At 43.0% G+C, this 25,352-nt stretch overlaps 1 protein-coding gene across 4 annotated transcripts in view; it reads left to right on the plus strand.

Moving 5' to 3' along the window:
• The window catches only part of CARHSP1 (calcium regulated heat stable protein 1), a 73,277-nt gene that overhangs the window by 20,050 nt on the left and 27,875 nt on the right, over positions 1 to 25,352 (plus strand). For 2 of the 4 annotated variants that reach the window (XM_074886147.1, XM_074886149.1), the window contains 4 exons: positions 6,042 to 6,110; positions 6,673 to 6,924; positions 14,981 to 15,222; positions 16,234 to 16,342. The gene's annotated coding sequence lies outside the window, so the exon portion shown is untranslated. Of the gene's footprint in view, positions 1 to 6,041; positions 6,111 to 6,672; positions 6,925 to 14,980; positions 15,223 to 16,233; positions 16,343 to 16,998; positions 17,270 to 25,352 lie in introns of those variants that run through there. The other 2 variants (XM_074886148.1, XM_074886151.1) reach the window with 2 other exon arrangements.

Consider the following 25,352-nt stretch of genomic DNA (forward strand, 5'->3'; position numbering starts at 1 on the left):
CCCAGAGGCTCTTGAGTCCCCTGATGAACTGGGACAATAATTAGCCTTAGTCCCAGTGCGGGGCGCTGCACTGCCAAATGCACCCTTTTGTCAATTTTCAGCATGTATAACTTATGACCACGTGTAGATTTTTTTCTTTTTTTTTTAGACCTGTGTTTAGTTTTAGGTAGTCCTGTGAGGAGCAGGGAATTGGATTGGATCCTTATGGGTCTCTTCCAACTTGAGATATTCTATGATTGTGTGATACTAATAGTTTCAGCTTCTTGGAAGCAAATAAAATGACCTGAAACTGATTTTTTTTTTCTTCCCTAAGAGAAGAATATAACTTCAAACATTTAATTCCTGTACCTTCCTTCAATTTCTTAACTTGAAAGAAGAGGTATGTTAGAGCATGATATCTAAAAGGAAAAACATGGAGAGAGCCCAGCACAGCTGATATTAGTTGTGGTTGGTTTATGGCTGAACTACTGACATAATCAAAGATACAAATGGTGATCGGTTAACTTGGGGAAATTCTAAGCATTCTTGAAATTCCTATGCTGAGATTTTCTTGGAAGATGACTTTGATTGCTTGGTAAGTAGCGAATGACATTGTATAGGAGAACATATATTCCCTTTTTACAGTAGATGATCACGTCTTTTTTACACCTTTCCCTTGATTGAGCTTCCAAAGCACTTAACAAAAATCTGCCAGAAAAGAGGTTTCACTTAGGGAGAACAGCATTCCCTGTACCTCTGTACTTGGCAGGAAGGATAAAACAGCTTTTCTGTGTGGCTGGTGTGTTGATAAAGACGGCCTTGGGCAAAGAGTAATTTATACAAGTTACCTGTGAAGTATGCAACTACAGTTATACGACAATGTGACAATAATATGTAGAAAGCAAAGTCATAAAGGTCAAAAACTAAAATACAGAACAATGATACATTAATTAGTAGAATCAATACTCTATTAACATGGAAAATTCAGCCTGAAATTGTACAGATACCAAAGCACTCGCAGTAGAGGAGGACATGGATTCAAAACCAACAAACCCCATTACTGGCTTTCATCTGGGCTCAGCTCACCCTGCAACTGGGTTACTGCATGCTGCCACCTGCAGGCTGTGTTGGTCCGGATCTCTCTGATTGTCACTGACAAAACAAATACAAATCTGTCAGGTCTCTTTCTCACTTCTAAAAGCCTCATGTTTAAATGTATTCATATTTGCTATCCTGAAATGTCTGCTTCTAAGTGATTTTACAGAATAATTAACAAAATTGCAGAATTACAAAAACAAACAAAACTCCAAAAAGCCCACAAAACCCCAGAGCCATCTACTTAGATCTTTTACCATTCATTCCATCAAAAATATAAGAAGTAACAGTATTGCTTATTAATGGTCACTCACAAATAGTCTTTAATCCAGTATCTTGTTTCACTATGTGTTACATGAAGACTACCATTTGAAAGCTATGAATCCTTTCCACTGCTGAGTTCAAAATACGCCATTCAAATATCTGTATTGGGACAGAATGAAGGGGTTTTTTTTCCTGACCGAATTTGGGGCTGGGGCCTACAGTCCTCCATAATCCTGTTCCTTATAATTTACATACCTTTAAAGCTATTTTTGGACTTGCTCCCACAGCCCTCTCACATCTCAATGAGCCTATCCTTGAGCCTTGAGCAGCGGCTGAGGTATCGAGTCCTTACTAATGAAAATGATCCCATCTACTTTATATGCAGTGCTTTTCTTGATGGAAACAAAAGACGTGCTAGGTCACTGTAGAGGAAGTTAGAGTCCTCTGCCTCAAATGATTTCCTGAAACCGTTGTCCAGCAATGTTCAAATGTTTATCAGTCTCTATCTGGAACTATGCCAAGAGGAACTTAGAGAGTTAAAGGTGTGCAGAAGTAGTACAGGAGATCAGAGAGGGAATTATCCTGAAATCAGCTGTAAGTAGGATGGTTGTTAAGGTACTTGCTGTACTGTAGAACTTGCTTAACGCTCTCCTGTCAGGCTGTGAAAACACGTCCTTACGTTGGTGTATGTCCCTCCTGAATTTACAAGTCATTTGTGCTCAGTGGAGTAATTTAAAGCAATTTTCTGCTATTTCGGGTTTCAATCCTATTTAACTGCTAAAATTCTACCCTTTTTAATGCAATCCTTATTCTGCAGGCATGATGACATGAAAAAGAAGTCATGTACCCTGGAGAGGTTACTAGTTGTGATCACTATGGTAAAGTAAAAACCATACTGATACACTTTCTTTTTTGGCATGAAGTGACAAGTATTCTGCCTGTGCACAGTGTACCATCCTTGGTACCTAGCTGGCTGGGCTACCATGTCATTCACTTGAACAGTAAACTGTTCTGGCTTACTGAGAGCACCATTAAACATCCCTTTGTTTGGTGATAGTAAAAGAATTGAAAACTGCCACCTAATGACCAGCATTGACCAACAGTTAGTCCAGTAAGTGCAGGAACTGGGAATCATCCTGGTTGTCTCTGTGTGTGCATTTGTATAGAAAGAAAAAGAGAAGATAAAAAATAAGCCAAAGAAAATGTCATTGTGCTCTAAACTCCTTGTTTCTTTTCCTGGTGAGTCTTTCAGCAGATGGAGGTAACACCAGCATAGCACAACAAAAACTAGTTGTTTTGCATGAGTGTTGTTAGGAGGCAGTATCAGAGAGATGAAGATGTCTTTTTACCAGCATAGGGTACCTTGAACACAAGCTGAGTATTCCAGTCATGCGCTTTAGCTTAGTTTTGAAGTCTCTGAAGCTCTGTAATGTCATTTTTATTTTTTAAGTGTTTTTGAGTTGTTAGGCTGAAAAAAGAAGACACAGGGAACTGCTTCAGCATGAAATGCTGACATGAGTCAGCTGCAGCAAGTTGTGCTACGCTGGAGTTTGAAGCTGTTACTCAGGAGTGATTTGAGTTGAAGCAGAGTCCTGAGGAGGGCTCCCTGGCTTTGAGTCACGGCTGAGCAGCCCAGTCCCACTCCCAACACCTGTCTTCAGTCCTCTTCTGATCCCTCTTCAGCTAAAAACGAAATGCTTAGGTAATGGTCCCAGTATACACACACCTGCCCCCTGCTTTAACTGGGAAGTAGTCACTAATTAATGATCATTCCAGAGAGCAGTATTTTCTATGCAGAAAATCAATCAAGAATGTCTCTGCTGCCTGCCTTACATCTGTGGGCAAATAAGGATTGTGAGCAGAGGGATATGGCAAAATCTTTTACTAGGCACTGGTTTTAAGAGGATTTCACTACTGTACATGAGGTGATCTATTTGCTTCTTGTATTTCTGACAGACAAGATGCTCAGTGATTATGTACTGAAGGATCAAAAGACACACTGGTGCTCCTAACCAAATGGTTTCACTTTTGGAGCATAAGGAATTCATGCAAGTGACAGATCAGAGAGCAGGTTAATTTGAACACAGCATGCTTCTCTCAAGCAGCCCTGGCTGGAGTGGGAGTGTTTCTTCTCAAAAAATAATAATTAAGCAAGAGTAAGTTAGATTATGTACCTGTGGAAATACTTTGCACTGTTCTGTCTCTCATTAACTCTTGCAAATTAATTTTATTTCTCAAGAAATGGTCAAATGAATGATTAATAGATCAGCCAGTGTCATTGTTGTGAAATACAGTTTTTTCTGCAGAGTAAATACAAGTATTTCTCTTGCTGTGCTGCTGTTTGAGTGCTGCTCTCAGTGGCTTGTAGTAAAATGGCTAATAATTTCCTGTAGCAGTCAGACAGGCCAGTGCAATGAGAAGCCCAGAAATACTACTTTTTCTTTTCTCTCTTTTTTTTTTTTTTCCCATCTGTCAGCTGTGACACTTTCCCATCTGCCCTTGCAACCTGTCTCTGGATTGTTGTAATGGCATTAATCAGCAGAATCGACAAAAACCAAATTACATGACTGACAGCAGAGAAAGCCCCAGATGTTACCTCATCAGTGCTTTTGCATGGGCTGATCAGCCACATCCTGTCTGATCTCGTCAGCTCACTGCTCTGCTCTTTAACAGTGTTCTTGCATTGGGCCACGGCACAGGGCTTTGGCAGGGAAAAGCAGAGTGTGGAGGGCAGGAAGAGAGAAAGAGAGACTAAGAAAATGAAGAGCAGCTTTACAGATCCGAACAGCCTACTGTTAGATCTTCATGTTTACAGTTTAGGAAGGTACTTCTGGATATTTCAATAGTTCTGTGAGGGAGGAGACACCGGAGTGATCCAGAGTTGGAGCATTCAGATTTGGATCCTCCCTCTGATTCTCTAATAAGGAAAGACTGTAATGAGATCTGATGGAAGGAGGTGTGTTCCTAGCATATGTCTGTCTATGCAGGGGAAGTAGTGAAACTAAACCAGCATGTACTCAAAACACACAAGTGTGAAAAATTATGTCCTTCTCAGTTAATCTGGAAGGATGGTTTATCAGTACCCTGTCCTGCTGTCATCCTTGGAGAGCAAAAGTCACTTTTAAGGCAAAGCCAGGAAGTGTTGACTTAGGCCTTTTACACATACTCCTGACAAAGTCACTCACTGTGACCATAAAAACAAGGCTGATGCAGAAGGAAAATGCAAAGATGGGTTTCTACATTGCTGGGAACCCTGTACCACCAGTCTCCCTTCTGAGCTAGCTAGTAGTAGTGCAGCCTTTCCGGCTTAAATTTGGAACAGGATTTAAAATCTTTTGGACCATTTCTTGAGTAATGTCATTGTACTGTGTTTTAGAATCTGCAGCATCTACTCCTGTCCACCACTTAAATTTAAAAGGGGTTTTAGGTGTAGAGCTGCAACATTCTAATCACTGAGGGATGGCTTGTGTCTAGAACAGACAACACTAAAAGCAAAAGGCAGTTTCTAATGATGATGTACAATAGATAATGTGTTTAGCCTTAATTGTGTTTACTGTAAGTGGAGCCCCTAAGGGAAAACCAACGGAAGCAGTTTCTCAGTCCAAAATGGAGCCACAAGATAGGCATGTTTAAACAAAAGTCACTGCCTGCTAGTGAGCTTTTAAATCTTTTAGAAGGCGGGAACATGGTGTGTGATAGTTGCAGAGTAAATGTTTACCTGGTCCGGTGATGCTGACTACGAAAGGCCTGACAGTAGTACAGAGCATCAGCAGAAATTGAGATGTCCTGGCCTGGTGGCTTCCCAGTTCTTGTGACTGGGAGATCACTGAGCTCTTGGCCCTGGGACAGTGAATTTGCACTAACTGACAATATCTTACTTTTCTCTGTTACTTTAAGAAATAGTCCATAGTATCTCAGCAGGCCACAGACTGAAGAACACTGGTATAGACTAGACTTACAGAGCAACATGAGAAGCCCAAAAATAATACCAAGGCTGCTCTAGTGCAAGAGTGTTTTTCAGGCTCTGTGGAAAGAGTAGCCATGTAGTTAATTAAAAAGAGAAAAGGAGAGAGAGGAAACATCAAAGCTGTGAAGCTGCCTTGTCAAAGGGACATTACTCCTGTGCTCTCTCTCGCTCTCCTTTTCTCCACAGAAAACATACTGATTCTTTTACTCTCTGTACCAAATAACTGGCAGCACCCAGATCTTCTGCTCCAGCAAGAGCACAGTACTTAAAGAGCAGAGAAATGTGGGTAGTTTGAGAAGATGGAAAAACCGCATCAGTCTGTGGCCTGGGATGCGAAGAGAAGGAGTCTTGTATGTTCAGCATGGCTGTTGTTCACATAATGAGCTGTGAGCTGGCCAATTCAAACTCTTCTGCTATTTAAGCTGAAAGATCTTCCTTCTGAGTTCTCCCACATGATGGTCTGAAAAGCTGGAATACACACTGAATATCTTTACCAAATTAAGGAAAATTAGGAGAGTGAATGCTGCAACCCATGACCATACAATGTTTCTGTTGATTCCTAGTTTTAAAGAACAGGTGTTGATAGGGTATCTAAACACTGTCAAGTTTAAATTTCTTTATTTGTAAGTCAGTTTTGTCAGCACATTTTGCTTTGTTATGAAAGCGCATGAGTAAATAATTGTGAACTTGAAAATGCAATTAATATCTGGGGTTTTTTTCTTTTTGTCATGAATAGATTGTGAATAACTTCAAACAACAGTGAAATTTGAGACTCGCCAATTTCTTCAAAAGAATAACTGAGTCTGTAAGCCATCAGTGAACAATTTGGTACCTGGCAACAGAGTGGTAAGGCTGAAGGGCTGTTTTTTCAATAGCATGGACAAAGTGAAAAATTGAAAACAATTTTACTTTGAATCAGCTCAAAACAAACATGAACTGAATTGAAAAATATAGATTGCACCAAATGGAACATTGTATTTGGCATAAAACATCTTTGTCATGATGCAGAATTTAAGATACAAACTATTAACAGTAATTAAACTAAGCTGTCTAAACCTATTACTGAGGTGGTATTGCCAGAGGCTGTTGAATGACAGCATTGGTGCAATTGCAGCCGGTTTAACATCAGAGTGGGAAATCACCTCATTGCTCACTGTAATGACTTCAGTGAGCACTTCATTCTGTGTCAGCCTTAAGATTTTGTCTGTCATGCCCACTGAAACATTTATGTGGCTGGGCTAAATATTGCACCACATACAAAGATTTATATGATTAATAAAAGCATCCTTCATACAGCAAATTCTAGTCTGTCAGTCTGGCATTTGAGGCTGCAGGTGGAGGATTAATGGAAAAACTACTGTCTTTAGCAGGAGAATATTTTAAAAAGAAGCAAAGAGGAGTACTGCATTACTGTTGTCACCTGGATACACCTCTGATACATAGCGGAACACTAGAGAAGAACAGGAGCCCTGTTCTTTCTTTGGTGCTTTTTATGTGTGACATTGATTCTTCTGGTGAGAACACGCCTGTTTACTTCAGCTGAAACTGGAGTAAGTCCTGGGATCATCTTAATCCATAATTGAACTGAATACAGTGTCATTCTGAAAAAATCATAGCTGGTAAGTGTTTCTGCTTCATGTGTATTTTCTCTGTTTTCTTGAGGTTTAAGGTTGTAAAACATCTCTCTTGAAGCTGTCTTCATCATTAATGCATATAAAACTGAGTATGTATGCCTATGGGGTTATTGTTCTTGAACATTATCGTACAGGAGTGCCTATCTATAGACTTACTGTGAAATCTTTTCCAGAGTCGAAAGATATTTAGAGATTAACAGAAAGGAATTAAACACCTGCAAACAGCTATATGGCTGTAAAATGAGATGGATGGGGTGGAAACTGACCTGATGAACTAGTAGGAAGTGTTCAGTTGATTTCCTTTTAAAAAATATAATTTAATTCAAACAATGTATCTGGGAATTTGTTATACTTTCTCACTGATTTTTTTTTCCCCCCTGAGGAAATATGAGTGGTGGAAGGAGAGTAAGTATAGAAAATTCCCTGATCAGAGTACCCTTATCTTGGCCTTTTCCTTGTCAGCTGCCATGATGTTGGCATAAAAAAAATGCAATATTCCCTAAGAAAAGAACAAAGACGTGACATTTCTGCACCACAGTTTCCACCTACTTGAAGCTCATCATAAGCAGAAACCACAACCATTTTTAGGCTACCAGCTTTGTGCAAAGATCTTTCTTATTTTCCCATTTCATACGCTAGTGTGATACAAACACAAAATCCTCCTGTCCTGACATTTATTGTACAAACAGGAATTCATCCTTTTTTTTTTTTTTTTAATGTTGCATTAATGCCTCCAAATTTTCTGAAAACAACGGGAAATTTTTGGCCTGCGTGAAATTCTTTGGGTTTTTTTCAAAAATACAGAGCCAGGGGTTAACTCTCCTCAAATAACTAATGGAATCAGGCACCTGGAATTGTCAGTTTAAAGAACAAAAAAAATACTACTGTGATGTCTGCACCTGCATCCCCAGTTCCCCCTGACAAAGGACCCCAGGCTGTCACTACAGAGAGAATTCTCATGAACTATTTCTCTGTGCTATGAAAAATAGCCCTTAGTTAAAAGGAAGGAAAGGCAGTAACTAAAAGAAGCAGATGTTGTGAACACTCTTGCTTTAATCCTCCTTTTCCTGCTGCCCTTTCCCCCACCATGGGGGTAGGAGGAGGGAGGAGCCAGTGAGATACAGAAGGCTCAAGCTGCCTGTGTAAGCGAAAGCTGAACTTTTGAAGAAGCAATTTTCTTAAACAGTTCTCTCCCAAAATAGGCATAGGCAGGAAGTAGTGAAGTGGATGGCAAAAGACTGGGAGCAAGGTAGCTGAGTACTTCTTGTTTGCTGTATCTGTTCAAAACAAAAGGGTTGGAAAGTATTTCCTCTTGATGATGAGATCATGGTCATTGTTGGGAAATGTGGTATGTTTAACATCATCACAAGGGCCTATCTGGCTAATCAGAGCCGAGAATAACTGTAATCAGCCCACTCTTCTGAAAAATAGTAGCTCATTGGTGCTGTAATAGCTTCTGCAGAAACAAGGTCATACTAACACAGTGCAACTTAGTAAGTACTGACCTTAGGAGGCACCAATTCAAGTAACTGATTAGTTTTCTGGATGAGCCACAGCAGCCTCACAGTTGTTCTAGATCCTTCCCCCAGTAATGACTGTGGGGCAGTCACTACTCCCTTTATCCTTCAGATTTGTACAGAAGATTTTGATTTGTTCTTGGCCCCTCCACCCCCAACATTTTTGAGCAGTTTTTCCAGTATTTGATCTCAGGATGAAGATTCAAATTTAGATGGATGCTTTTTATTCACTTTTCTAATTGTCAAGTTCTCTGTCAGCGTTGTCTTATCCAGTACACAGTCTTGCAGAAAGTACATTGAATTCTTTGCACCGTGGATTGTTTACATTTTCCTGTACCTTATATGAATGTTTCTGCTGACATGAAATACAGAAAGTAAACACATCTGTACTCACTCAGTGCATTACCTGTGCAGTGCAGTACTCCCGTGCATTCAACTAACTATTGACTTACAAGCTTAGATGGTTTGTTATATTGGGACACTCTTCATACAATGATTGGAAAGATTTCCTCCACGGTGGATGCAGCAGCAGTTTAAATGGCGAAGTGTGCAGTTATACAAGAACATGACTGCTAATGTCCCCATGCATTTTCCATCCCAATAAACTAATACCTACTTTCTTATCAGGTATCTGATCTCTAAAAGCACTCTCTGAGGACTGTACATTCATATTTAAGCATGTTCACCTTTATCAGCTCATCCTATTCATCTCCTTGCAAAAAGAGGACATCAGTTGTCACTGTCCTGGACTTAAACCAAAGGACTGTATAATAGTCTTTATTGTACAGCACTCTGAAATAAAGCACAGCTATGTTTTTTCCTAGTCTTTATTCTGTTGTGCAGTAGAGAAATATGAAGTGCCATAAAAAGAACCTGTGAACATTATGGAAAGCATAAACAAGCTTCTTTCATAAGGACAAGTGCAGTTAAAAAAAACAACAGCACCACTGTTTATTGGGTGGGTATAATAAGCCAGATCAATCCTGTTGCTCTGTAAAGAGAGGTTTTCATCCTTGTATACATCATTCACCTCTTCCTGCAAAACAGAATTCTTTCAAACCAATTTTTGATGCCCTTTGAGTCATCACAGAATAAACCCCTTCTATTGTTTAGACATGAATATTTGCATCATGATCTAAGTGTCAAGTACAGAGTATAAAACTCTGGGCCCAAAGGAAAGCTGTGCTAATGAGCTATCAATCACAGTTCAACTTACATCCATGGGGCCCATAAAAGAAATGCAAGGGTAGAGAGCATCATTATCTGTTAACATTGCCATCCTCACAAATTTTTTTCTCTAGCTGTTGAATTCATTATTAGCCTTGCTTGGATCTCATTGAGAGACAATAGAAATTTTATTATTGGCTTCAGTCAGAGCAAAATAATTTCCTAGGAACTATTCTCTGCAATAAAAGATGTCAGCACTTCACCAAAGATATGGGAGAAGTAGGGTTTAGTCCATTCCCTCTGTCTGAACTGATTTGAGCCTACATCTGGCATGTGTGTCTCTTGTGGATCTATGTGGTCTTCAGTCTTGGAGCTCTTTGTTGATGCAGTTCCTTTTGCTAAGAATAATATGATTTTTATGAATCCAGTTGTGAAGGAATTACAGTATCGGTCTACTGATAAGGGGAATTTTCTTGATGAGGGGAGTCCAGTACTCAAGATGACTTGCACAGTCTATTTGGGCCAACAGAGACCAGTTGAGAGACTGGTCTTGTCTCCTCTGGGAATCACCTTAGTTGGAGGTTCCCACGTTCAGCTTGAGTGTCCTGTCCCTTCAGCTACTAAATAAGGGAGAAACACCAACCTTCCTCTGGCTATTGTTTTACAGAAAGGAATGGGATAAATATTGGGCTCCTGAAGGGAGGGAGGGTTAGGAACCCCAATCAGGAAAGGAGAAGCATTTGGCTGAAAATACTCAAGTCCTTCAGGTGACTTCAGACACACTTTTCTGACTTTCTGTCACTTATATTTCTTATATTACATCAGCCCACACATACTCCATGTGGTTCTAAAACAAATGGTGTAGCCTACTGCCTGGCCAAACCCAAACCCCATGCATACTTCTACATGCATCCACTGCCTGGTTTGTATGTGCCAGGTCTGTAAGCAGACATCTCTTTAATGTTCTTCTGCACATGTGGAACTTATACCTGTTCACTGCCTTCCAAGAAAGAATTTTGCCTATTTCAACTTTGTAAAAGTTTCCATTTCATTTAATTCTAAGTAAAAAATGCCACCAACATGAAAGACATAAAGAAAAGGCTTTATAAAAGCCAATTTCTTTCAAGGCAATCTACCCCTTTTATGGCTTCATTGTGCCTCTAATGGAACAGGGCAGAGAATTCTGCCTCCCCTATTCATTTCCTAGCAAGTGTAGCTATTTAGTGTTTGGTGTGAGAAGCCTCTGCAGGTCTCCAGCACTGCCTGATTGCACTTTCTGAGACTCTTCAGACTTGTATCTAAAAAAAGTATTGATTAGGAGGATGAATGCCATGTCTAATCATTAAATATTTAAACCTGGCAGACTTTCAAGAGTGGCAGCCTTGCTAGCCTGTGAAAACACCCTTGTTTCACCAGATCTAACTTGCCATTGTTAGTTTTCAGAAAACTTGAGATAATGTATACATGAGATTTTATATCCATTGTTTTTTAAGAGAAAACGAGGACAGAGATGCAGACAAGGAGTGTGCCTTTAGTTGTGTCTTGTAGATTGGAACAAGTAATCATACATTAAGAAATGTAGCTGGGAGAATGCATTTTTCTCTCCCTGGTGTAGGAAATAGTATCTCGTTACATGGACTGTTTCCACTGCAAATTTCTGTATATAGAAGTACAGAGAATCCTCTAGATGCTAGAACTTTGGAGTCTTGTACTGATCTCTCTCCATCATATTCTTTTCCATCTCTGTTTTCTTTCACTTAATAGTTCTAGCACCATGGGAATTTTTATCTGATAATTTTTTCACTAAAAAAAATCCAGTTGTTGACAGTTTTTTCTTGCGGTGCAGGATGTTGCATTTACAAGCATTTTGGAAGAATCTAGCTGTCCAGGCAATTCATGCAGCTAGTAAGAGCCAGTCTTTTTCCAAAAGAGATAGTAATCTCAGCCCTAGGGATGTAAAGATATTTATACCAGTTTAATCACAGCTATCACACAGGTATAAAGATATTTATACCAGTTTTATCACAGAGAATCAACTGATCATGAACAGAGCTCTTTGCAGGATGTAAAGTTTAAGCACAGACATGACCTCTGTGTGCAGTTTGAGATCTAAACAGAATAAACGAACTGGGAAAAGAGGAGAATGGTGTGTATTCTGAAGACGGGCAGATAGTGAGGGAATAAGGAACATATTACCATAAGCTGCCCATGAAAATCGCCAGCCTTTGTATTTCAGCTCCTGACAGCTACAGTTGTCATGCGTTCAGGTTGCTGCTGTCCACACACTCGATGTTTGTGGTTTTCCTCCAGGCAGTTGCCATCTATTGAGGCAGGTCATGAAAACAACTTGTGTGATAGAATTGTTTTGTAGGCTCTTTTTCACAATAAAGATTTTGCTCCGTGTTCATTTGGAGAGACCATAGCTTCCGTTTTCGTTTTTTTGCTATAACTATCTATCAGCATGTCATAATTATGAATTATGTGATCATTATCATCATTATTCATCCTTGTGAATGATGAATATTATCATCCAGTGTGTGGTAAAACAAATGTATTTAAATAACAGCAGATAACACAACATGATATATATGCTACATTTGTCAAAGACTGGCTTAGTAGTCTGACTGGTTAACTAGCAGCCATCTTTTGATCATGACATTTGTCAGAAATAGTAAAATATGAGTCAGTTTGATCTCCGTTCCACTTTAAAATTGGAAATCTGTATAAATGCCATAGTAATATGTTTGTTAAGCAGCTGCTTTTATATTTTGTATTCCAAAAAGTAGTTTCCCAGTTCAATGCTGTATGCTAGTGAGGCGTAGTGCGTTGGTGTCTCTGGTGGCATGCTGTAGTTTGTACACTCACAAGGGTAACCACTGTTCAGTGCTTAATGATTGCTTTGTGCCCTGCATCGCTCTTGTGGATTAACTTCTCCGTAATACACTGTACCTTAGAAAGGAAACTTCAGCTGTGATGCTGCATCTTGTCTTCAAATGTTAATGCTCTTTGCATATCAGTTCCTGGCCTGACCCTCCAGCATGCATAATGCAAAACTTGGCACAAGCTCACATGTGGATCCCTGTAAAGAACAGAAATGAAGCTGGCTTCTTGACTTCTTATGGCAAATAGGCCTGATGGTGAATGCAATGCTGAGTCTGCTAGGGCATCAACTGAAAATATAGGTGAAGCTTTCAGGGAGGACAGAGGCTGAGGCAGCTTGAGGATGTGAGTCTTCATGGAGCAGCTGGGCAAATAGAGTGGTCAGTGAGGCAACATGTGATAACGATTGAGAGTAAATGATAACAGGAGTAAGTGATAGAAGTTGCTAACTGAAGAGGGAGCAGAAGAGAATATTTCTGATAGGTTGTCAGTATTTACAAAATAAAAAGCAAATGACAGAGTAAACAGTTCTTCTTTAAGGCCTTGTTTTCCTACTAGAATGGGGTTTGGGTTATTTTAAGGATGCCTATTGCATGTGAAGTAAAAACACACAGAAGACATGCTGGTCTTAAAACACCACAATTTCAATGGAGCTTACCTTGCTGAAAAGCTCAGCTTTTCTGTGTTTCCACTTCAGCACAATCCATACACATTATTTTTCCTGAAGTAAAAAAATATGCTTTTGACTGGGAAGACGAGTGATCTGAAAGAACAGGTTTGAGAGCTGAATATTAGGTGACTGGCTTGGGACCAATGGACAGACAACCTGACTGACCCTAAAATATTTGGTAACTGTCTAGCCTCTGTCTGATTTCATGCATTAAAAGATTCCTCTGCTTATTATAAGCATAATCTTTCTTTAGAAGGAGTGGAACCTGAAGACATGCTAGTCAAGAGAAAAAATTATCTTCAGTGACTAGATGGATTATGCCTTCTGCCAAACTGTTCACGGGTGATTCCTGCACTGGTATGAAGTCCATTGCTTCCTAATAAAGACAACTAAATTTCACCTAAATCATGGGAGGAGATAAGAAGATAAGCCTGCTAAAGGCCAGCTCATGACAGCTCTCAGTGTATCACTAGCCAAGTGAAATAGCCAGCTGGCCAAATTAAGAGTTAAACAATACCTGTTTGTTAGGGTTTTGGTACACCTTCTAGGAGTACAAAATGGGAGGTGATTACAACCTGGAGCTGACTTCTCCTTGTCCATGACATAGTGTCCCAAGTTTGGCTGTGAGGCTCTGGAACTCATTTCTCACCCTACTCTACTGTTGAGAATGCTCTGTTTGATAACTAAGTCTGGGGGCTAAATCTTCCCCCTGAGGGAAAGATGGAAAGATATTTGATGCAGTTCTTGTTGAGAAGGTTGTGTTAGTGCTACTTTTACTACACTGCGTTAATGATGACTATATGGCGATTTGGGACTTTGTTTTTATTATTTCAAATCTCTGTAAAGTATTTGCAAGGTTATTTGTATCTGTAATTAGCATTAACTGAATTCTAAACCCTAACCACAGAGGGAGATTTGTTTGTTTATGACCATTTGTTTTTCCCCTGGTCTTGCTGCTATGATTTATCTGAGAACGGCAAAGATGTCCTCAATTCCTATGCTTTGCAAACTGAACAGAACTCATCTGAAGTATGATTCAAAATTACAGATGATTAAGATAGTGAGGGCACACAATAACTTGTCAGATACGTGGTATGAAAAAATTGATCTTATAAAATAGAATGACTGTATCTTGTATAGTAAACAGCTTTAAGTGAAAGGCAGATCACAGGCTTTTGGTTTGGCACATTGGTGTTGCATTGCTTGATTTCCAGTCAGGATTGCGACTGGACATGAGAACATAAAGTGCAGTGGAGCACTCTGGACTGAAGCATACTTAATATGCCACATATTCAAGGAGTTAAGGGTATTTTTCCTCCTATTATTCTCTGCTACAATCTCATTTCTCTAATCACTAAGTGCCTGCTTCTAATTTCCAGGCACAGTTCATTCATGTCCAGCCTACGCTCTTTGTGCTTGTGCCAACCATATCTTTTAGATTAAATAGTTCCAAAAGCCAGTCCAGAAGCCAAAATTGGTAATCAGGATTGCCTTTGCCATGTGTGGAGCTGCCCTAGACTAATTCATGCCTTTCTAATAGACATGGGCAGTATTTGCCCTATGTCGAGTACCAGCACCCATCTAATTATTTAAGTGGTGTTCAAGCCACCTCATCCTTGCTGCTGCGCAGGATTGTGTATCACCCACCGTTACTAATGAATCACGTTAGCTGATACATTTCCCCCCTACACGCTCATTTCCTTGACTCAAATTGTGTAAGTAATTGTACTTTCAATACTTTAAATGAATGAAAAGTTGTATGATGATGCTATGCTATCAAGAAATCCTTCTGTTTTTTCCCTGTCAGGACTTCAACAGCCCAGAGCTGTGTCTGAGTAAGCAGGGGACCAGCCAGCAGGAAAGGGGAGAGGCAGGAGAGCCCCGCACTCTGGACCACTCCTGCCCTCCTCCCACCTGTGAGGTGCCCCTTGCTGGCCCAACCCAACAACAGTGGCCTTGAGGAGGCTTCCCAGCCCGGCCCGCATCCTGGGAAGGAGCCGATGCCACCCTGCTGCCGGCCACCCTGCGCCAGGGGACAGAGAGGGCAAGGTAGGCACATGTGCTGAAGATGATTAACTGGGCATGAGTAATTGTGCTGAGGGAAAGGAGGGGAGGGAGGCAACTTGGAATTTAGGGGGAGGCTGGAACCTCTCTTGTCTCCAGCAGCTGGTGAAAAAAGCAGCAGGCAAAATCACATTTCCTAACTGTGATACCAGGGGACACACACGCCCACTCCCATGGACAGTTCCCCAAGCCCATGGTCTAGTGTTGAAAACCAGCCTCATGACTGTGGACATGCCTTGTCATGTATCTCCCATAGGGTGTGCATTTCTGTTTGGGAAGAGGGAGAGAGGGGAAGAGGGATGGTGACTCATGAGTGCTGAATTTTTAAGGAAAGCACAGCTGTAATCCCAGACCATGTGAACGGGGAGATTGCTCTGAACACTGTTTACTTATGTAGTGCTTTTCCTTCATCCTCCTCCACCTCGAAAAAACAGTCAGTTTTGCCACACAAAGCGAAAGAGAAAAGATTTCCAGGAATAAAATTAATATTTGAAGCAGGAGAAGTCATCAATCCTATTGCTGTGTACCTTACAAAGTGGTAGGATCTTGTGTGGAACAGAGAGGTAAGGTACTTTGGAAGGTGACCATGGGGTTGATGTAGAAAGCCGGTTACTTCATATTGTGTGACCTCTTCTAGATCCCCTCTGTCTCAGATCAAACACTGTGTTATAGGGATTCTGTTTCTTTTTCCTCATGAAAAAAAGCCCTGCTGAAATCTGTTTCTGGCAATTTTACCAGAAGTTGCACAGTGCTGTTTCTTACATGATTATGGCTGGCTAAAAGAGCGTATACTTCTGTATACACTCTTTGTATACATTTATATTTATATTATACATTATACATTTTACATTTATATTGTATACATGTATATTTACCTTTGTAATGGTATGAGGACATGCTCGTCTGGTACCTGTGACTGGAAAAGAACCAGAAAGAATTCAGTGCCTAAGCTATGTTTTCAAAACTATGTTCTAAAATCCTGTGGTTTATTACCAGATAGGAGAATTGCACACAGATGAAAGCATTGCTAAAATTCCGCTGACTGGATACTGGATGAAGACAGCTCTCTCAGCCCTAACATCTCTCAGTGATTCACCCGTTCCTGGTAAGGTCCGTGCCAATTAACCAAGAGTTTGCCCTCATCACTGTCCTGTACTGTCTCACCAGTTGTCCTGCTGCAGCTTCCACTTCAGGCCCTGTTGTGGCAGCTCTGGCTTACGCAGGAGATGCCAAACACATGCCGATGATGGAGCACATGCCTGGGCTTTCTCATCACCTTGTGCTGCAGCTCAGTTCCTCGTCCTTCCTCATTGCAAAATTCGGGAAAATTTACCAGCAGTATTCTTCTGTAACTTCAGCTGGTTTTACTGAGCTCTCTGACCACGCCATCCCTTCTTCAACCACCGTTTTCACTTGGCCAGCGTAATTTTGGTTTTTGACGGAGGGGCTCTGGGCCGACCCTGGGGGTCTCTGCGGCGGTTACTAGGAGACGAGCTGTGTGCCGCGCCTGTGCCCTCCGCCGGGGGAACTGCGTGGGGAGGGGGAATAAAATTAAACACAGAAAAGCGAAGCTCTGCAGTTAGTAGCGGCTAATCGCTACCGCGGCTCGGCGCCCCCAGCCCCGCGCTGCCCGCCGCCGGGGACCGCTCCCCGGCCCGGGGCCGCCCGGAGAGGCGGTGGCTGGGGCGGAGCGGGGCTGCCGGGGCGGAGCGGGGCTACCGGGGCTGCCGGCCCGGCCCACCCGCCTTATAGCGCGGGGCGCGCCGCGGCAGCGCCAGCGCCGCCCGCCAGCCCGGCCCGCCGCGGCCGTCGCGCTGCCCTGCCTGCCCTGCCCGGCCCTGCCTGCCCTGCCCGGCCCTGCCTGCCCGAGGTGAGCGGGGCCGCGCCGGGCCGCTGCGGCTGCTGGTTGCGGTTCTTCCCGGGGGGACGCGGGGCCGGGGGTCGGGCAGGGCCGGTGGGACAGCGCGGCTCGGGCCGAGAGCCCGGCACGGGAGCAGAGCCGGCTGCGCCCGCTCTCGCCTCTTCCGTCTCGGTGGGTTTATTTCAGATACCAGGGCTAGTTTGGTTGCTTATTTTTTTTTTTTTTCAACACTTATCTGTGCTTTATTTATTTATTTTTTCATTTAGGAAGTGGGGATGTGTCATTTGTTACACTCAGAATTGCTTCTTTTATAAATCACGAGAAAGACAAAACATGCTAAACAAGAGCTTTCTCCCACTAGGAATAAAAAGGTCTAACAGCACTGGTTGCTTAGAGGGATACTTCAAAACTTTGTAGAGAGTCTTGCTAGAGAGTCTGTTGCGGCGTGCACAGTTTGCTTTTATAGTCAGCACCTCTATTCATTAAAACTGGGAAAACAACTCTTATTTTGTGTTCTTTCTGCCTGTTGGATGTGTGTGCGTGTCACTTCTGCCTTTGTAGAGAAGCCTCTGAGCTTAATTTTTGGCTATGTGCCTCTGAATTTGGCTTTTAGGGAGGGGATTTGAAGTTCTTTTTCTGACTGTTTTTGCTAGAACCAAGAGCTACTTCTGAGAAATGTTTGCAAAACCTTCTGTGATGCTAGATTTGATTTCTTGGAGAGTCTGAGAAAATTTTAAGGCTGCTCTGACGTCACCCTCCTGATCATTATTTTTTGTGAGGTTGAGAAGGGGTTTTTTGAACTGCTGTTCTTAACCTTTACCTTCTGATTATTATATTGTTTTGCAGATGCATAATATGTTTGGGAAACATTTTGTTTCCTTCTGTTGATTATTTATAATAGAACGTAGCAAGTGCCATGAATGTAGCTGAGAGGGCTTGCACTTTCACAAATGCAGCTTAGTATCTTGTTAAATCTGAAGAGGCTTAACTAACATGTAGTAGGAATTTTTTTTAAGTATGCATATATGAAGACTTTGTGTGTTTACAGAAGAAAATTGTGTGTGCCAAAGAAAATGTAGGAAAGATGTGACTGTTGGCAATGGGTACATTTTCACATGCTATGTGGGGGTGTAAAAGAAGAGAAAACACATTTCTTGAGAGTGGCCCTTTGCAAGGGCAGAGCTGAGGCTGGAGCTCATCCCACAGGCCTGTGTGCGTTGTGACACCCACATGTGACGTGACCAACCTCGTGGTTGTGCTGCCTCGCAGTCCCCCGTGTCCTGCACACCTGCGTCTGGCTACAGCCACGCTCTCGGCTGCCCTGAGCTTCTGTCACCAGGATCATCCCCTCCTGTACTTGCATGCATGTAAGCACAGAAATATTTGCATACAAGTAATTTGAAAGTAGCCAGATAAGGCCAGGTAATGCTGACTTCTGTCTTCTCTTATGATTGTTATTTTTTGTGTAGTAATGGTGTACTTTTGGTGAATCCAGTCTTTATATACACTTGAAGAGCTAAACACACTGTGAATGTGAGCATCTACTGCTAGTAAAGCTCCCTTACAGCAAACCGCCAGACCATGCTGGTATTACACTACATGAAATATAGTTCTTTGGATGAAATATGGTCTGGGGGGTTATTTCTGGGTGATGGGACCAGCGGGCAATGGCCAGGGTTGTTCTTGGTGCTAAGCCTGGCAGTGGCAGAAGTACGGAAATCCTTCCCCTGCTTCCATTTCACAGTAGGTGGGTTGTGGGGTGCAGAAGCACCTGACTGTAGCTAGGGTAGCTTCAGGTTGAAAGCTGTTGCTGATTTCACCTTTTCATCTATTTTTGACTCATGTTTCTATCAAGAACTGGTTTTGGATCACTGCCCATGGGTTAGACTTGGCAGGGATGGGAACTGCTTGAAACTTGGAAGAAGGCTGTTCAGGATCATCATTAGCAAAATGTAATGAGATTGTAGCTGTTCAAGTCTATGCTGATAAATATTCTAGATGTTGGTGGCGAGAGCTGATGGCTAATCTGCCCCTCATCTGGAAGGTTTCTAACAGAGACTAAGGAGAGGAACTGAGTTTGAAAAGTGCAAAACCCATCAACTTCCGCCTTGGAGCAGGGGAGGGGGGTGAGTCCCTGACAGTGGGGACAACATCCCTTCCCTGGGGTGGGGAGCTGCCTTCATCCCTTTTCCTGGGGGCTGGCAGGCAGTGGGGCTGGGAACAGCACTGCACAGCAATCTTTGAGGAGGAAAAGGAGTGAAATGGCATATTTGGGTTTTTTTCTGCACAACAGTTTTAAAAAGCCAAACCTCAAATCCTGCTTTTTGCAACAGGTTGATGTGGAGAACCAAATAAAAAGAAACAGCTGAAACACTGTGTAGAGAAACGAGCGATGCAGAGTGGTGATTTGCGTTTGCATGATGTGTCACTCCCCAGCGTAGTTCCGATAAAATGAGAAGGAGAAAGCTTTCATCTGACTAACCGCTTTCTCTTTTCTCTCAGGGCAGGGTAAAGACAGTTGTTTTGATTCCTTCTATCTCAGTCTAATATTGCCTTTTCCTCGTGTCCGAGGCAGCCCCTGGACACATCACTGATCTTCATCTCCTCTGCCTCCCGCACCCATCTCCGACCGTGTCTGTCGCTCTGTCCGGATGGTCTCAGGGGGCTGCGGGGGTCGCTCACTCAGAGCCGTTGCTGTGCGCTGCTCTCTGCCCTTTCAGTTCTGTAACTGTGTTCCTCTGAGCCAACCTCTGTTAGCTAGGTAGCAGTTTCAGGATTTTTGTTTGTGCCTGTTCTCCTTTTTTGTGACATGGGTGTGGATGTAGCTTGTGTGGTAGAGCTGACGCTGTCAGGGAGAGCACGGAAGGAGGCAGCGAGTGGTGGCTGTGCAGCTATCGCACACAGTGCTGCACGCAGGGTGTGGATCTCCCTGCTGCTGCATTGCTTCTTGCACAGTCTTCCCTTTCTGTGAATAAACAGCTGCCTCTTGGTTTTTGTAAACAGGAACGGCTGAGATCACTTTGAAGGAAGACTTTGCTTTTTTCCCCTCAGCTTGGTTACTAAGAAAAAAAAACCATTAAGGAACAGAAGATGCAGGGATGGGAACCACTCTGTCATGAGGTGGCACCTCAGAGCACCGTCCCCGCCTCTGTGGCAGCTGTGAGGTGCGTCTGGGAGAGGAACCAAACCGACACTTTCTTTGTCTCTGTGTGGTGCAGAAAGACACTTACTTAGCTTTCATTTCTGTCTTTTTTGGGGGCATGTGGAGTACATTAAAGTGGTGCTTCTGTTGTTTGCTCTCCCCCAGGGAAGCTGTAAAATACCATGCGAGTCAAGTCGTATCTGCTGAGGCTTGGCCGTAGGGCTTACGGGTAAATTGGGTGTGGGTTCTGCCCTGGGAGCCTGACCTCGTGCTAATGGACAGGGCTTCAACAGCCTGCAAACCCCCCTCCCACTTCCCTTAAGTCAGGTTTCATTTGTGTGGTTCCTGTGATGCTACTGTCTTACTGATTTCAGAGGTTTACTGGTTCTTTGTTTGCCGTTGGTTTGAGGCTGTTGCACAGCTGCTTTTTTCATTGGGTCAATTTAAAATATAGATAAATGAAGTAACCTATGAAATCCTTTTTAGATAACGATTATCTTGGGGGTAATGACACTCACATTAAGAGGTTGCTGCATTATTAATGTAATTTGGAAACTGAATAGAAGTCTAAAGGAAACGAACATTAAATTTTTGACCCATTATCCGTGGTGTGAGTGTTAGGCTCTGCAGGCTAATCTAGCACTTGCCTTGAATTCTGCATTCCTCCAGGGAGGAGCTGGAGATAGGGTGAAGGTCTCAACAGATGTTTAAATATAGGGTGTTTCAAGGACAGCAAATGTGAATTTAGCCTTTAGGTTCTCGCTGAGCTGGTTGGGCAATAATTCTGTTTGGTGCCTTGTGACCACACATTTCGCCTTGCAACAGGGTCTGGGAAGTTAAACTTGGGGTTGAGCTGCAGCCTCCCTTTGAAAGGTGATCAGATAGTGGAGGGATAAAGGCACAGAGAAAACAAACTAACTTGCAGTTAAATCCCTGGGTGGTTTTCCACTGCGAACAGCACTGCTGGGAAAGGCTCTATTACAGTTTTCTGGAAAAAGCAAGTAAGCCTGCGTGCACCATGTTGCACGACCGTGTTCCTTACCCTGATGGCTCTGTGCCTGATCTGATCACAGACCGCTTTGTGCGGAACGAAGGAAAACAGAGAACATTGACCTGGTAGTTTCTCTTGAATATTAAACCACGCTGGTCCTTTGCCATGCCTCATGAGCAGCATATGACTTCGGAAGTGGCAGAGCATTAAGAGCTAAGGTTGATCCCAAGAAGGAAAGCAAAGTACGTGTTGGTGCTACTTTGAGTGGGAGCTTGTGAGCTAATGCGCTGGGGACTGCTGTGAAAGTGGGGTGGGAAGCCAAGCTGGATTGAGCGTTGATGATGCTGCAGCCATGAGACACCGCTGAGCTGTAGGAGCCTGTAGCAATGGGTCTCTGTCTTGCTCAGCTGTGTGTAACGTGCTACATGTCACATCAGCAGTGGTGTATTTGTCCCGTGGTGGAGGACAGGCTGCCAGTTGGCGTGGAGACACAGCTGCCTGCTGCAGTTGCAGTGTTTTGATGACTAACAGTAAGAAAAGAAATAAAATTTTCTGAGAATCAGAGTGTGAGCCTCTGCTTCCAAAGGGCTGTTTGTGCAGTTGACTGTTGGGATAAGGAGTAAAGAGGTTTGTAGTCAACCCATCATCTGATGTTCACCTTGCCTGCCCAGTGCTGGTTTTGGGCAGGGTGGGAAGGATGGTGTATTCTGTCGTGGCCGCTCTGCTATGGGGAGTCACACTGCTTTCCTTCAGGCACAACTCTGCATCTTAAAACTTTTCCAGGAGCAATGCTTTTCCCAAGCTTTCACATTCTTTGCCATTTGCTATTTAAGAGACTGTCCAGACAAAGAGTAGTCTCTGTCCAGGAAATAAACATTTGATCTTGCCTGTCCAGTTGGGGAGGAGTTTTCTTTTTATGTTAGTACTCATTTAATGTTTGGTTTGTTTGCAATGTGCAGGCAGTCAGGTTGGCCAAGGCACTCTAGTGATGTAAACTATACTGTTTTATGAGCTCCTGCCTTCTCAGTGATTACTGTTTGGTGACTTTCTCTTCATGATATGGTTTCAGAATGCTGGTCAAAGGCATTTGCTTGTTTTCAGTTATGTCAGTTACTTGATTAAATCATGGTCACTATTGCAACTTCTTGACAATTACTTAAAAGTGTAAATGAAACTGCCAACCTAAAAGAATTTACTGTTTACAAAATTTACACCTATTACTACATTGTAAATAAATGATTCAGATCTCTTCACCCAGCTCAGCAAGGCAGTGCCTGTCTGTGCAGTGGCATGTCCAGACCAGGAGCTCTGCTGACAGCAGCCAGGAAAGGCAGAATTTACTTGGCTGCGTAGACTGTGACTCTTATTTCCTCCAATATCTAGAGAAAATCTAGCAGTGGGGATTATGAAATGTGATGATAGCCTTTTCATAGAGCCTCTTTGTGATGGAGACTGGTGGGAGGAGTTCTTAAAGTATTTCATGTGGTGTGTTTTTCATTCTACAGGCAGGGGAGAGAGTAAATAGAGTGAATGTTTGTGTTCACTTTCTGCTTTATGGTGGTATGGAAAGTGCATCTGAAAAGTGATCTTACACAAGTCTCAGTTTCTGAATAAACATGTGCTTTGTTTCCATGCAGAAAGGCTGCTTTTCCCTTTCCCAGGAACTCTGGCAGAGTCTTAAAAATTATTCTCACTGATGTTTAGAAAACACAGGTTCCAGAGGAGAAAAATGTATCTTTATATATATATATCTGTGCAGCTCCACTGCCTTCTGATACATTATTTTTTTAAATTTTATTTTTACTTTTCCTTAATACCAGGTTTAGGCAAGAAAGGTCTCTCTCCCTGCGGACATGAGATGTACTGCAGTGTCTTTTACCCACAGTAGAAGGGACTTCAGGAAGGAAATTCACTGCTGGAACTGGGCCAGGCTGAATCTGGCAGAGCTGCTGCGCAGGCACTGCCGGCAGCATCCTGGGGTCATGATGTCAACATACTGCTGCCTGCACTGTCAGTTTTTCACACACTGACCTTTCCCACCCTTCCATCCCTCAGGTTTTTCATGTAGACAAACCTCTCCTGAAAATCCTCCCAGAACAATAAAATAAGAAACAAAGGTAGTGTAGAGCTGTCTTGGTGTTTATCACAGCCTCATGGGGAGAAATGTGTTTTTGCTGGACACTTGCTAGGCTGGTATAATTGGGGCCTGGGATGCTAACTGAATTTGATTTTAAACATTTTAGTGTGGCTGGGTTGCAGAGTTGCCTCTTCTGTGGCACAGATCCTGAGGATGACTCCCTCTCTCTGGAGCCCCACCGATGTGAAGCCATGCAGCCTGGGATCTCCTGGCCACCAAGACCAGGGTGAACCCACCAGACGTGCACGTACCTGGTTTCCCAGTGCCATGACATGACTTGTTCCGGACTTATGGCTTGCTCCTGAGGCAGGGAGACGTGCAAGCTTACCTGAGGTTTCTTAGGGGTGTAACACCAGGTTTCATACAAAACTTTGGTCTAGATAAAAGTAACAAAGGCACTGTTACACATTTCCCTGTCTTTTTCTCGCTGATCTCGAATTATCTCTTGAATGTGAGTCAGTTCCATCTTCGTGTCACTCCTGCACAGGCCCTTTGTGCGTTGTGTTAAATCCTCGTGGGAAGGACTGTACCCCAGTGCATGGGGCTACTGTAGGAAAGAGGACCCCAGCAGCCCTTTCCTCCTGGCTGCAAGTGTGACTCCTGCCTGCTTTTGGCAGGAGAAACGGTGGGTCCCAGCTCGCAGGGTAGGGTGTTGGGCTGCGGATCTTGGATGTATGAAAACGCTTCCCTGGAGAGCCCTGTGTGAGACGCATTGAAGATGCATGTCCATCCTCGGCGTGTCCCGTGGTATGTGCTCAGGGCTTGTTCCCAGCTGGGCTGCTTGCCCTGCGCTCTGGGTGTCTGTGGCAGGCAGAAGCCCAGCCTGCTTTTGGGTTTCATCCGTCCCTGTCAAGGCTGCCAGCTGGCTCTTGGTGCCCCCCCTGCTTGCCAACTCCCAGCCCTCAGTACATATGGTTTTCTAGGTTTGGCTGTTTTCTTAGCTCCTTCCACCAGGCTTCATACTGGAGCCCTGGCACTAGCAAGTAGGTCTGGTTACCCTGTTGTGCTGCTGGTGTGTGGCTACGTGCATTGTGGGAGGCTACTATCAGCTCCCAGTGAGCAAATCTGGAAAATGTTAACTTCTTAAGCTCAGGTAATTGTTAGCACGTGACCAAACAGGTAAATTGAATCAAAATGATCTTTCATGAAGGTACTCACCGCCATTGCTGTGTGCAGTGTTTGTTCTGCTTGTGTGTCCCATTCCCTCTGGGCTTGCAATTGAAGTAGATACAGCTCTTTGGGGTAGTGACTGCTGTAATAAAATGCTTAGTACAATTTTCTATTAAACAAGTGCTTCTATATTGATTTTTAGTTTATACCTGAAGAACATACATGCCTCAGGATTCATCTGCTGTTTTTCAACTGTGTTTTTAGCTTCCCTGAAAAGCTTGTGTTGCCTTTTCCTTTGCTTTGGCCTGTGTTTGCTTTTGAGCATTAACACATAGACATAAATAACAGCAACAGCATCTGTGATTCTGGACAGCTCTGTCCTGTTCCGTACACTTCCAGCACATCACTGGAGCCATGGCTCTCGAAATCACAGCGTGGTAAATAGTTTTGTTGACGTGTAAGTAGGCACGAAATCCAGCCTCGCACATGTGCCCATGCTGGCGCTGCAGTTTTGCAGGCAGTAAAACACAATATGACTCCTTTTGCCATTTAACTGGCTCTGAACACAGAGAGTGGATGTGCTGAGCAAGAAAGACTAGTTTGTGCACACATGGTAATCGGGGAAAGCAATCAAACTCCCTGTAGGTCCATTTTCTCATTAGTTGGCTAAGAACAATGCATTGCCTACAGTAGACTTGCTGGACTATTTGTATTTTAAGCCATTTTTTGAGACTAAAAAGAACTTTTTTCCTAAAAGTCTAAAGCTTATTATCAGTGATGTTTTCCAGACTGTCACACAAGAGGACGTGATGGAGGGTTTGTATGATGTGTAGTTTCCAAAGGGTTCAGAGTGTTCACTGAAGTGGCTGCTGTC

This window comes from Strix uralensis, chromosome 16 (genome assembly GCF_047716275.1).
Source record: "Strix uralensis isolate ZFMK-TIS-50842 chromosome 16, bStrUra1, whole genome shotgun sequence".
In the NCBI taxonomy this organism is placed as follows: domain Eukaryota; kingdom Metazoa; phylum Chordata; class Aves; order Strigiformes; family Strigidae; genus Strix; species Strix uralensis.